Source organism: Apium graveolens, chromosome 2, assembly GCF_009905375.1.
Source record: "Apium graveolens cultivar Ventura chromosome 2, ASM990537v1, whole genome shotgun sequence".
NCBI classification, from domain to species: domain Eukaryota; kingdom Viridiplantae; phylum Streptophyta; class Magnoliopsida; order Apiales; family Apiaceae; genus Apium; species Apium graveolens.
Genome location: NC_133648.1, coordinates 74,245,936 through 74,261,020, shown reverse-complemented (window position 1 = coordinate 74,261,020; position 15,085 = coordinate 74,245,936). Strand labels below are relative to the sequence as shown.

The following is a 15,085-nucleotide window of genomic DNA, read 5'->3' as shown; positions in this document are numbered from 1 at the left end:
CTGATTGAAATACAATTCGATTTGCTGGACTCCTGGGATGCATGAACTGCTATTTAAACATAACTTAGGTCATTTTTCAGAGACATCAAGCAAGGAGAAGACGACAAGAGACCTTTTGGGCACAATTCAACAAAGACGAAGACGATCTAGTTTATCCTTGTGAATCTTTGTTTTGATTTGTAATTTGGATGCTTGTTTCTTGTTTTGCTGAACCTTTACTCTTGTTTGTACTTTGGTTTATTTATTCATATAAAGACTACGTTTGCTATATCATATTTTCATTGGAACCCACGTTGGCGATGAGTTCAATTATGGGCTAATCGTTATCGTGGGGTTCTAGCCGATTTATTTATGGATTTATTTGTTTTGATGCCTTAGTGCGTGGTGATTGCATGATATCCTAGTATTGGTTGTGCGTATTCGTCTTGTGAGCATCATGAACTTATAAGATAGTGTGTTAATTCTTAATGAAGTGAAAGTGAATTTAAGGATTTAGAACTTGCCACGCTAGCATAGGTTCATGTTTTGATATGCATGATGTGTAGGTAATTTTAACCATCTTACTTGCCCTATGTAATCAAGATAGATAACTTGTGCGTAAACCGTTATGTTGTCAAATTCTATAGACATATAGGGTCTCAATATAATTGGTGCTTATTCAGCTTCTATCTTTTTTGTGGATATCTGGTAGAATGGTATTCGTGTAACAAAAATTGGCATTTATCAGTTTCGTGTTGTCTGAAAGTGTCATCACCATTGCATGCTAAGGTTAAGAATAATAAGGCTATTGAATGAAGTACTTAATGAAGTTAGAATCCCATATTTGTCATATATATTAACTCAGTCTATCTTATCCTCGTAGTTTTAATAATTAGTTTAATTCTTAGTTATAAACAACCATACTTTGTTATCGTCTTAGCATTGAATAATAACCATAAATTGTTGCTTAAGTGCATGAGTTGATTAGTTAACCAATATAGTCTCTTTGGGATCGAATCTGATTTATATCTTATACTACTTGTGAACTCGTATACTTGCGTATAATATTAGCACGTGTTTAGCGACTAACAAGTTTTTGGCACCGCTGCCGGGGACTGCAGTGTTAATTATTAGTTTATGTGCTTTCCATCATTGGTCATTAAAGTTCATTGACTTGGACATTGTTACTTACTTGTTTCCTTGTTTTATTTCAGGTGATCTAGTGAGGCTGTATGCATACGCGTTCGCGTACTCGTAAGAGAACACTGGATAAAGCCGAGGAAGAACTTGTGGTAGTTCGTAGGGAAGTTTTTGAGGAAGAAAAGAAGGAAGAAGAAGAAGAGGATAAAGTTGAAGAGCCAATTGTAGTAGCTATGGGTGATCAAGCAAAAAATCCGAAGGCTTTGATGGACTATTCTAAGCCTAAGATTAATGACATTCAGTCTAGCATCATTAGACCAGCCATCAGGGCTAATACTTTTGAGATCAAGTCAAGCACGATCCAGATGATATAGAACTCAGTTTAGTTTGGGGGTTCTCCTACCGAAGACCCCAACATGCACATCAGGGATTTCATCGAGATCTGCTATACTTTCAAGTTCAATGATGTGACTGAAGATGCTATCAAGCTACGATTCTTCCCATTCTTTCTGAGGGACAAAGCTAAGTGCTGGTTACACTCTCTACTAGCAGGATTTATCACCACTTGGGAAGATCTCGCTCAAAAGTTTCTCATTAAATTCTTCCCCATGGAGAAGACTGCCACAATCAGGAATGCTTTTACTCAGTTTGCTCAACAAACCGGAGAATTTATGTGTGAGGCTTGGCATCGATATAAGGAGATGCTAAGGAAGTGCCCACACCATGGCATGCCTGATTGGATGATTATCAACTGTTTCTACAATGGATTGGGTGCTACTTCTAGACCCATGCTTGATGCAGCATCAGGAGAAGCCTTGTGGGCTAAGAGCTACGATGAAGCTTATGAACTTATTGAACTGATGGTTGCTAATGAGTACCAGAATCCTTCCCAGAGACTGACTCGGGGAAAAGTAGCAGGAATTCTGGAGTTGGACGCAGCAACTGCTATAGCTTCCCAACTTAAGGCTTTGACAATCACTTTGGCTAATTATGGAGTTAATCAAATCACTAGTGTCTGTGAGCTTTGTGCTGGTGCCCATGAGACTGATCAGTGCACAATTTCTAGTGAATCAGCTCAGTTCATGAGCAACTTTCAGCGATTGCAGCAACCTGTGCCAGCCACCTATCATCCTAACAACTGCAATCATCCTAATTTCAGTTGGAGCAACGCTCAGAATGCGGTTCGACAGCCTTATCAGCAGTATCCAGCTAAGCAGTACAACCCCTTGGTTTTCAGCAACCGCAGTATGCACCAAAACAACAACTCCAGTTGCAACAAGCTAATGAAAAATCTGAATTAGAGGAGTTGAAGCTCATGTGCAAGAGTCAAGCTATTTCTATCAAGACCTTGGAAAATCAAATTGGGCAAATTGCCAATGCCTTGCTAAATGGTCAACCTGGTACATTGCCTAGTGACACTGAAGTGCCAGGAAAGAGGGAAGCTAAGGACCAGGTAAAGGCAATCACTTTGAGGTCTGGGAAGGTTGCGAATCCCGAACAAACTCAAGAGTTGACTGAAGAAGCTGGGGCTGAGATAGAAGCAAAGAAGCAGGATGAAGAAGTGGAACCAAGGAAGACTACTGTTGAGAACACTCTTCCTGAGGGTAATACAGGGGAGAAACAGATCTCTCCTCCACCACCTTTTCCTAAGCGGCTGCAAAAGAAAAAGCTGGACAAGCAGTTTGAGAAGTTTCTGGAGGTGTTCAAGAAATTTCATATCAACATACCTTTCACTGAGGCTCTCGAGCAGATGCCTAGTTATGCAAAGTTTATGAGAGGTATTCTCTCTCGAAAAGTGAAGCTAGATGATTTAGAGACTGTCTCTCTCACGGAGGAATGTAGTGCTGTGCTACAACAGAAGTTGCCTCCGAAGCTTAAAGATCCAGGAAGATTTACTATTTCATGTACTATTGGAAAAGTGACTTTTGACAGATGCTTATGTGACTTGGGAGCCAGCATCAATCTGATGCCTTAGTCAATATTCAAGTAGTTGGACTTGCCTAATCCAAAACCAACTTATATGACTTTGCAGTTGGTCGACCGTTCTATTATGTATCCGCGAGGTATTGTGGAGGATGTCTTGGTCAAGTTTGATAAATTCATCTTCCCTGCTGATTTTGTTCTTGATTTCGAGGAGGATAAGAAGATTCCCATAATCTTGGGAAGGCCTTTCTTGGCAACTGGCCAAACCTTGATTGATGTGCAGAAGGGTGAGCTTACAATGTGAGTGTTTGATTAGGATGTGACTTTTAATGTGTTCAATGCTATAAAATTTCCTATTGATAATGAAGAGTGCTTAAAAGTCGAGTTGGTCGATTCGGTGGTCACATCGGAACTTGATCAAATGCTAAGGTCTGACGCCTTAAAAAAGGCCTTATTAGGAAATTCAGACAGTGAAGATGACGAAGATGATGAGCAATTGCAATATTTGAATGCTTCTCCCTGTAAGAGGAAGATCGATATGCCTTTTGAATCTCTTGGAATGGAAGAATTGAGCAAAGCTCCTAAACGCCTCAAGCCTTCTATTGAGGAAGATCATACTCTTGAGCTTAAGCCTTTACCTGAACATTTGAGGTATGCCTTTTTAGGTGATGCATCTGACCTTTCAGGTAGTGATGAGGAAAAGCTTTTGAGAATTCTGAGAGAGTTCAAATCGGTAATTGGATGGACTATAGCGGATATTAAGGGGATCAACCCTTCTTACTGTATGCATAAAATTCTGCTAGAAGAAGGTAGCAAGCCTACTGTCGAGCAACAAAAAAGACTTAATCCAATAATAAAGGAAGTAGTAAATAAAGAAATTCTAAAGTGGCTACATGCAGGGATCATTTATCCTATCTCAGAAAGTTCATGGGTAAGCGTGATTTAATGTGTACCAAATAAAGGTGGAATAACTATGGTAGCAAATGAGAAGAATGAGCTTATTCCTACACGGACAGTCATGGGGTGGAGAGTCTGTATGGACTATAGGAAGCTGTACAAAGCCACTAGGAAGGACCACTTTCCATTGCCCTTTATTCATCAGATGCTTGACAGGTTAGCTGGTCATGAGTATTATTGTCTTCTGGATGTCTATTCGAGTTACAATCAGATTTGTATCGCTCCAGAAGATAAGGAGAAAACTACCTTCACTTGTCCATTTGGTACTTTCGACTTTAGACGAGTTTCTTTTGGTCTGTGTGGTGCACCAGCCACATTTCAGAGATGTATGATGGCCATCTTTTTTGATATAATTGGCCAGAATGTGGAGGTGTTCATGGATGACTTATCAATCTTTGGCGATTCTTTTGATGAATGCTTGCAAAATCTGGGACACGTTCTCAAAACGTGCATTGAGACTAATCTGGTTCTAAATTGGGAGAAATGTCACTTTATGGTGCGTCAAGGCATAATTCTCTGGCACAAGGTTTCTAATAAAGGTCTAGAGGTGGACAAGGCCAAGGTGGGGGTCATTGAGAATCTTCCTCCACCTATTTCTGTTAAGAGAATTCACAGTTTTCTTGGTCCTGCGGGTTTTTATAGGCATTTCATCAAGGACTTCTCAAAAATTTCAAAGCCTTTGTGCAGTCTGTTAGAGAAAGATGTTCCTTTTAAATTAGATGACGAGTGCCTTGCAACTTTTGAGACATTAAAGAAAAGTTTAATCACGGCACCCGTCACAACCACACCTGATTGGAATGAACCTATTGAGATGATGTGCGATGCAAGTGATTATGCAGTTGGAGCAGTTCTTGGGTAGAGGAAGAATAACATATTTCATGTGGTCTATTATACTAGTAAGACCCTCAACGGTGCTCAACTGAATTATACTACTGCGGAGAAAGAACTTTTGGCTATTGTCTACGGTTTTTAGAAATTTCGATCTTATCTACTTGGGACTAAGGTGACAATTTTCACTGATCACGCTGCAATTCGATATCTCGTTTTGAAGAAGGACTCGAAACCTAGATTGATTAGATGGGTTCTTTTGCTCTAAGAATTTAAACTAGAGATCAAGGACAGAAAAGGAACTAAAAATCAAGTTGTTGATCATCTCTCGTGTTTAGAGAATTCTAATGCTACTTCATTGGATAAGACCTTGATAAATGAGTCATGGTTTGGAGTGCAAGAAGAAGAGCCGTGGTTTACAGATATTGTGAACTACCTTGTGAGTAACATCATGCCTCCCGATTTATCTTATGCTCAAAGGAAGAAGTTTCTTCATGACGTGAAGTGGTATATGTGGGATGGGCCATTTCTTTTTCAACAAGGTGCGGACCAAATCATCAGGAGATGTATTCCTTACAGCGAAACGAGGGGGATCTTGTGAAATTTCCACCCAACAGCTTATGGAGGACATTATGGTGGAGAAAAGATAGTAGCTCGTGTTCTTCAAGCAGGGTTCTTTTGGTCAACATTTTTAAAGATGATCATCAGTTTGTTTTGAAATTTGATCGATGTCAACGGGTGGATAATATGTCTAAGAAGGATGAGATGCCTCTTAATGTGCTTCTCGAGGTTGAGGTCTTCGATGTTTGGGGAATTAACTTCATAGGGCCATTTGTCTCATCTTGTAACAATCAGTATATCTTGTTGGCAGTTGATTATATGTCGAAATGGGTTGAAGTTAATGCGTTGCCAACAAACGATGCGAAAGTCGTGCTTAATTTTCTTCACAAGCAGATATTCACAAGGTTTGGTACTCCAAGAGTCATAATCAGTTATGAGGGGTCGCATTTTTGCAACCGCAAGTTCAATGCCATGATAAAAAGGTATAATGTGAATCATCGCATTGCTATGGCTTATCATCTTCACACAAATGGTCAAGCTGAGGTATCTAACAGGGAGATCAAGCGCATTTTGGAGAAAGTGGTATATCCATCAAGGAAGGATTGGTCTTTGAAGCTTGATGAAGCTGTTTGGGCATATAGAATAGCATATAAGACTCCATTGGGAATGTCGCCATTTCAGTTGGTTTATGGTAAGGGATGTTATTTGCCTGTGGAGCTCGAGCATAAAGCATACTGGGCTTTGAATAAATTAAATTTGGATTTGGATGCGGCTGGAAAGAAGAGGATGCTTCAATTGAATGAACTTGACGAGTTTTGACTTCAAGCTTGTTAGATATATTTGAGATGTCATGTCTAATATGTTTCATGTTTAGTTTTCAGATCTTAATAAACAGGAAATATCAGGACTTACTGGAATCAGTACTTACTGGAAGTCGGAACATAAGATCAGGACTTAAGGTTATATCAGAACTTAAGTACGGGAGGAATTACAGTTAAGGAAGGAAGCTGATTTAAAGTAGAAGATCAAGACTAAAACAAAAGAAGATATGCATGGAAAGAATTAGAAGACTGGAAAACTTGTATAAGATATCTGATTGATATATTTTAGGAGACAAAATTATATTCCATATCAGTTAGAAGTTATCTTGTAACTGTGTAGTATATAAACATAGACATAGGTTTACACTATATATGTTATCATTATCGAGATACATTATTTATTGTAACCTAGTAGCTCATAGTGATATTTGTTCATCACTTAGAGAGAACAGTTCCATTGTAACAGAGTTTATTATATTGAATATATATGTTTACTGTTACTTGTGTTCAAGATCGATTTGATTATAATAACACTGTATTCAACCCCCTTCTACAGTGTTGTATGACATAACAATTGGTATCAGAGCTTATCTGTTAACACACATATAGTAAAGATCCAAACAATCATGTCTGAAGAAGCAGAAACTCCAACCAAGCCCACCAAAACTGAAGAAACTAAAAACACTCAAATCCACAGTCGATATGAGACTATTAGGCTTCCCATACTGAGACCTTCTGAGTATTCCATATGGAAAGTGAAGATGGCTATGTTTCTGGAAGCTACAGATCAAGAATACCTTGATAGGATTAATGAAGGACCACATAAGCCAACCAAGCTCTCTGTTGTAGTTGCAGATCAACCAGCAAAGACCATACCAAAGGAGAAAGGTGAGTACACAGCTGAAGACATCTCATCTATTGCCAAAGATGCAAGGGTAAGGCATTTGCTGCATAGTGCCATTGATAATGTCATGTCAAACAGGGTAATTAATTGTAAGACTGCAAAGGAGATATGGGATGCTTTAGAGAAAAGATGTCAGGGAACTGATGCAATCAAAAAGAACCGGAGGACTATACTTACTCAAGAGTATGAGCACTTTGACTCAAAAGCTAGTGAGTCATTAACAGAATTATATGGTAGGTTTGTCAAACTCTTGAATGATCTGTCACTGGTGGACAAGGAATATGATCTTAAAGATTCAAATCTGAAATTCCTTTTAGCTCTTCCTGAAAATTCGGATTTGAAGTCTACTACCATAAGAGACAACTATGCTCTTGATGAGACTACTCTTGATGAAATTTATGATATGCTCAAGACTTATGAACTTGAGATGGATCAAAGGAGCAAGAGACATGGGAGAAAGTCAAGGATAGTTGCTCTTAAGGCTGAGGAGGAATCTCCTAAAGTTGCTGTCTCAAAGAAGGGTAAAGAAAAGGCTCTCATCATAAAGTCTGATTCAGAGTCATCATATTCTGATGATGATGTTTTAGAAACTGAAAGCTTACCTGAAATGGATGCTGGTGCAGAGATGATGAAATTGTGTGCTCTTATGGTGAAGGGTATCACAAAGATAGCCTACAGGAAATTCAGAAAGGGAAAGAAGTTTTCCAGAAAAGGTGTAAGTGTTGATAAGAAAGGGTTCAGAAAGTCTGAAGGCAAAAGTGCAAAGTCTGACAGAGGAGACAACTCAAATGTCAAATGCTACAATTGTGGTGAAAGAGGCCACATATCTCCTGACTGCAAGAAAGGAAATAACGACAAAGGCAATGCACTTGTCACAAAGAAGAAAAGCTGGACAGACTCTTCCGATTCTGAAGATGAGGTGAATTATGCCTTGATGGCAAATGCTGATGGCAACCCTGAAACTATTGAATTGAAGGTACCTCAAACAACTTATGCTTTTCATACTGATGATATTACTGAGTTGAGATTATATCTTAAAACCATGTTTATTAGTTACAGAGATCAAACTTTAACATGTGAAAGATTAAGTTCTGAAAATCTTGCTTATAAGAAAAGGAATGATTATTTAGAAAAGGAGTTAGTTATTTTCCATCAAACTCAGAAAGATAGAGATGATGCTTTTTATGTTAGAGATGAAGTGCTAAAATTGAATGAATCTCTAAAAACTGAGTTAGAAAAAGAAAGAGAGATTATCAGGACTTGGACTAACTCTGGCAGAAGAACTCAGAATTTATTAAGTAGTGGAAACTCTAAAGAGGGCTTAGGTTATGGAGATGATAAAAGTGAAAAAGGAACTGAACAAATTGAGCCAATTGTTGTGAAACAGACTGCTAAGCCAAAGGTGAATCCAGTTAAGTTTGTAGCTAAAACTGTAAAGTCTGATTCTGAAAAGATGAAAAAGTCTGTAGCAGAAGTTAAGGAAAAGTCAACTTCTGACAAATTAGAACAGGATAAACCAGCTGAAATTAATATAGGCTTAATGACAAAGATGCATCTTAAGCATAAGCTAAAAGAAATCAGTAATGTCAATAAGGTAAAGGCAGCTAGGAAAAATAGGAATGGTAAGGAAGGTGTGAATAAAAGCAATAATTATATGCCTGTTTCTAATGCTCCTAGAAAGAAATGTTATAACTGTGGAAACTCTAACCATCTTGCTTCTTTTTGCAGGAAGAATAAGAATATAAACTCTTTACCTCCTAAGTCAGGAATTAAGAGTCAGGCTGTTAGGTTTAAGCCATAAAATCCTTATTTTCATTGTGGTAGTTTATGTCATTCCATTTATACTTGTAAGGAATATCATAGTTTGTACAATGATTATTATCAAATAAAACCTTCTTTGAAGAAAGTTACTTTAATTTCTTCTAGTGTAAAGTCTGATGCAAAGTCTGATATAAGTTCTGATAAACAACATGTTGGCATAAACTCTGATATTAAATCCGCTGCAAATGCTAACAAACTTAAAAAGTCCAAAGGATCCAAGCAAGTTTGGGTCCTTAAAACTAATCATTAGTGGTCTTTGTGATTGCAGGGAAACATGAAAGATATCCTAGTGCTGGACATTGGATGTTCAGGACATATGACTGGAAATGAAGCCCTGCTATCAGACTTTGTGGAGAAAGCTAGCCCTGGAGTTTCTTATGGAGATGGCAACATGGGAAAAACTCTGGGATATGGCAATATCAATCTTGGGAATGTCATCATTGAAACAGTTACTCTTGTCTCATGACTTAAACACAATCTGCTGAGTGTGAGTCAAATCTGTGACAGAGGTTATCATGTGGATTTCTTTGAAGAACACTGTAAAGTTGTAAGCAATTCTACAGGAAAAGTGGTTCTGAAAGGTTACATGCATGGTAACATTTATGAAGCCAGACTTTCAACAAGTTCTGATAATTCTGAAATTTGTCTGTTGAGTAGAGCATCAATTGAAGAAAGATGGAATTGGCATAAAAGACTCTCTCATTTAAATTTCAACAACATAAATAAGCTTGTAAAGAAAGATCTTGTGAGAGGATTGCCAAAATCAGTATTTGCTCCTGATGGCCTTTATAATTCATGTCAAAAGGCAAAACAAAGAAAATCTTCTTTCAAGAGCAAAACTGAATCCTCAATTCTTGAGCCTTATCACCTACTTCATGTTGATCTATTTGGTCTAGTCAATGTCATGTCTATTGCAAAGAAGAAATATGTTATGGTTATAGTGGATGAGTTCACAAGATACACTTGGGTGTATTTCTTGCACAAGAAGAATGAAACTGCATCTACTCTAACTGATCATGTCAGACAGCTGGATAAGTTGGTCAAAAATTCTGTTAAAATTATAAGAAGTGATAATGGAACTGAGTTCAAGAATTCAATAATGGAAGAGTTCTGCAAAGAGCATGGAATCAAACAGGAATTTTCTGCACCTGGAACTTCACAGCAAAATAGAGTTGTGGAAAGAAAGAACATGACTCTCATTAAAGCTGCACGAACTATGCTTGATGAAGCAAGGCTACCAACCTACTTTTGGGCTGAAGCTGTGCAGACTACTTATTTTACACAGAATGCTATACTCATAAACAAGCATGGAAAAACACCATATGAGATGTTGAAGAAAAAGAAGCCAAATATGATATACTTTCATGTATTTGGATGTAAGTGTTTTATTCTTAAGACCCATCCTGAACAACTGTCAAAATTTGATCTAAAAGCTAATGAAGGAATTTTTGTTGGATATCCACTTTCCAAAAAAGCCTTTAGAGTCTATAATTTAAGAAAAAGGGTTGTCATGGAATCTATCAATGTATCTTTTTATGATAAGATGATTACTGGACTTGAATATTTCAATGATCACGATCAGCTGAGATTTGAAAATGAAGACTTAACTTATGATTCTGTCAATTCTGATGACTTATACTCTGATCCTGTTAGTTCTGATGTCATTGAAACTGTGGTAACAACTCCAAAGGAAAATGCACCTGTCCAGGGGAGAAATCTGAAGATCCTACCATAACTCGAGACTCTCAAGAAGTATCAGAACCTGTCACTGGCTCTTCAAGTTCTGATGAGCCAAATTCTGATAATTCTGGAAACTCTGATTCTTCAAATACTAAAGGATCTAACTCAAATTCTGAAGTCTCAGAGAGCATAACTACATGGGGAGCATCAGAAAATGCTGATGGAGATAGCATGGATTATGGGGGAGAATCCAGTTCTAGAAATCAACTTCCATCTGCAAGGAAGTGGACCAAATCACACACACCTGACTTTTCTATCTCAGTCTGAACCAAAGAAAGTGGAAGAAGCTCTTCAAGATGCTGATTGGGTGCAAGCAATGCATGAAGAGTTTAATGAATTTGAAAGAAACAAAGTCTGGACCCTAGTGCCAAGACCAAAGAACAGATCAGTTGTTGGCACAAAGTGGGTGTTCAGAAACAAAACTGACAGTGATTTCATAATTATAAGAAACAAAGCAAGGCTGGTTGCTAAAGGTTACTCTCAACAGGAGGGTATTGATTATGTTGAAATATTTGCACCAGTTGCTAGATCGGAAGCCATTAGAATCTTTTTGGCGTATGTTGCTCACAAAAAGTTTAAACTCTTTCAAATGGATGTAAAAAGTGCTTTTCTCAATGGAGAATTGGAAGAAGAGTTGTATATTGAACAACCTCCGGGCTTTGGAGATTCAAAATTTTCAAATCATGTCTACAGGCTTGACAAAGCACTTTATGGCCTTAAATAAGCTCCAAGAGCATGGTATGAGACTTTAGCTCAATTTCTTCTGGAAAGTGGATTTCACAGTGGTACAATTGATAAAACACTGTTCTACCTCAACCATGGAAAGGACTTACTTTTGGTACAGATATATGTTGATGATATCATATTTGGTTCTACAAATGCCAAACTATGTGAAAGATTTGCAAAACTAATGCAGTCAAGATATCAAATGAGTATGATGGGAGAACTTAATTATTTTTTGGGCCTTCAAGTCAAGCAAAATGAAGAAGGTACTTTTATCTATCAATCCAAGTACACCAGAAATTTACTCTAGAAATTTGGAATGCAAGATAGTTCAACAACATCCACTCCCATGGCCACTGCAACCAAGTTAGATAAAGATACTGGTTCATCGGTAGATATTACCAACTACAGAGGTATGATTGGCTCTTTACTCTATTTAACTATAAGTAGACCTGATATCATGTATGCTACCTGTCTTTGTGCAAGATTTTAGGCTGATCCAAGAGAACCTCATTTAATAGCTGTGAAAAGAATTTTCAAATATCTTAAGGGTACAGCTGATCTAGGATTGTGGTATCCTAGAGAATCAGATTTTAAGCTAATAGGTTACTCAGATGCAGATTTTGCAGGATGCAAAATAGACAGGAAAAGCACTAGTGGAAGCTGCCAATTTCTTGGAGGCAGATTAGTTTCTTGGTTTAGCAAGAAACATAAATCAATTTCCACACCCACTGCTGAGGCAAAATATATTGCTGCAGGAAGCTGTTGTGCACAGATTCTTTGGATGAAGAATCAGTTACTGGATTATGGGTTAGAATTTTCTAAATACCTATTTACTGTGATAATCAAAGTGCTATTGCTATGACAGGTAATCCAGTTCAACACTCAATGATAAAGCACATCAGCATTAGGTACCATTTCATAAGGGAACATGTGATGGAAGGTACAGTGGAATTGCATTTTGTTCCAACAGATCAACAACTAGCAGATATCTTCACAAAACCACTATGTGAAGCTACCTTTACAAGACTGGTAAGTGAACTTGGAATGGTTTCAGGTTCTTTCTCTAAATCTGCTTAGTTTTTGTTCTCATGCATCAGACTTTATGATCAGTGTTTACAGATTGTTTTATTTTCATATAATATGTGTTGTAATTGAAATACATTAAATGCTGATTGTTATCAGATGTGGATCTTTATACTCCGATAGTGATTTGAATGTTCGGTGACTATTCAATCCAATGAGGATACATGTGTTATATGCTGACATAGTAGTCTTTAACATACTAGAAATCCCATGTTTTAATTAGTTGTTTATGTGGAAACTCATTAACACAAGCAAATTCTGATTTTGAGCTTAGTCAAGTTTACTTTGTGTATCTTATTACTAAGTCACAAACTAGATTCTTGCTTCTTATCTGTCAAATTCTGATGTCAGTAAATCTTAAGGATGAACCTAAATGCTGATAAGCCTCACTTATCTGAAGAAAAGATAAGAAAAGAATAATAAAAGTCAGGTACTCCTTTGAGATCTAGAGAAAATAATGTGGAAGGGAAGACCCAAGTGTATTACTAGTATTAAGTAATATGCATTAGAAAAGCAAATAATTTTTTCTTGGTGACTTTTCACATTCTCTGATTACTGGATAAATACTCTGATAATAGCATAAATTCTGATAAGCAGTTGTGACTCACTTACACTGAGAAACCACTGTAAAAAGGAACTTCAAAAGATGCATAAAATGAGCACAAACAGTTGAGGTGGACTCTTGCATAAATTTGTTCTATAATAGACTTCATGATTGATGACAGATTTTAAGCACTTTTCTCAGTTATGCCTTATTTCTAAGATGTACTAAAGTTTATCAGACTTTAATCTTTATCTGATATTTTGCCTAATGCACACACTATCACTTCATATGAATGATGAAAATTACTGTGGTGGTTAAGTTGTTTTTGACAAACAGTTAAGTGTCATTTGCATAAATTCTGAGGACAAGTTCTGATGATCAAACTTTGATGAATCACGTTAGTATTTGTATGAAGAATCATAGAAAAAGATATTCACTTTTTGAGTTGATAAGCCATATTCTGATGACTGTTAAAATCTGATATAAGTTAAAGTTCTGATATTAAATCCTGATGGAATCTCTGATGCTTACGTAGCATTATTCTTTACTTGACTTATTTGTGGTAAATACTGAAATGATCATAGTTAATCAGAATAGAATTAGGTGAGATAAAAACAGTCATAATCATTAGGGTTAGTGGTAAATGTTTCTGTCCTAAAAAACTGCATGTGCACGGTAAATATTGCTTATTTCCCGTGCCCATTAACTCATGCTTTAACTTTTACTGACTGTTCACACGTTTCTAGGTGTAAATTATCTGCCATGCTTCACAAATATAACTATTGAGTGGAGAGAGTATATATATGGGAGTTAAAAGATTTTCTAATCTTTTACTTACTTTTCAATTTTTAATCTCTCTCTTATTCTCTCTCTCTCTCTAATATTCTCTGAAGCGTTTTCTTACAGGACTTTTATCAAACACCTTGCAAACACTCTCTTTCTCACTTAATCTCTTACAGAGATGGCACCAAAAGACTTGATTTTCAATGGAGCTAAGTTTATTCCTAACAACTACTCGTTGATTCTTAGCAAGAATGAAGCTCCATCGAAACTTCACTTTATTCAGGACTTTCTTGCTAATTCTGATATTGGGTATGCTTTGACCCAACCTGAAGCAATCTCTGGAACTAAAGTGCTGGAGTTTTGGAAAAGTGGCGTATATGATGATTGTGGTTCTCATGGGTCCCCAAGTATCATCTTTACAACAGGGGAGGAGGAGCATGTCGTGACTTTGGCTACAGTTCGCCAAGTACTGCAATTGCCTGAGAATTGCATTTATTCAACTGTTGAGGAGCCAGTTCTTCAATAGATGATGGCCAGTTTGGGGTATGAAAATATATTGGCAAAGCTGGGTCAATTGAAGAGACCTAACATAAGAAGGGAATGGAGTTTCTTCTTTGACTGCATCACAAAGGCTTTTGCAAACAAATGTTCTAATTTTGATGCAATCCCAATTCTCAGTCAACAAATCGGGTATGCTCTAATTAATCAAACTAATTTTGATTATGCAAGTGCTATTTTAGGCTTTATTGGGGATAGGATGACAGAAGATAGGAATACAGTTTACTTTGCTAGATTCTGTCAACTTATTTATAGTTTTTGTTGTACTGATAAGCCCCAATTAGCTAGTGAATTAATTCCACCATTTAGACTTGCTAAAAGAGCTATTAATGACTTGTTATCTACTGATAATAAGAAGGCTATGTTGAGACCCCTAGAAATTCCCATATCTGTCAAACAAGCCTTAATAAACTATGATCCAGTTACATACACTGCACTATATCCTGATGTCCAACAATATTAACCTCAACCTTCAGCACCTACCACCACTACACAAGCACCTCAAACCTCTCAACCACAACCAAAATCTACCATCAGGACATCTTTCAAACCATCAACTCAATCATCTCAACCTGAATCATCAGCACATACCATCAGACCTTCATCTTCTAGGCCAAAGAGGACGAAGTCTGTTCCTCAACCTCCTCAAAAGAGAAGGAAAATGATTCTCAGGGATGAATCTGACAGTGAAAAGGAAGCACAGGTTCATGCTTCAGA

General features: G+C 37.2%; 1 non-coding gene across 1 annotated transcript; it reads right to left on the bottom strand.

The window, feature by feature from the left end:
* Positions 1-1,742: 1,742 nt before the first annotated feature.
* Positions 1,743-1,849, bottom strand: LOC141710189 (small nucleolar RNA R71). Its single transcript, XR_012570721.1, has one exon. It is a non-coding gene; the product is annotated as a small nucleolar RNA R71 (small nucleolar RNA).
* Between the last annotated feature and the right edge of the window lie 13,236 nt (positions 1,850-15,085).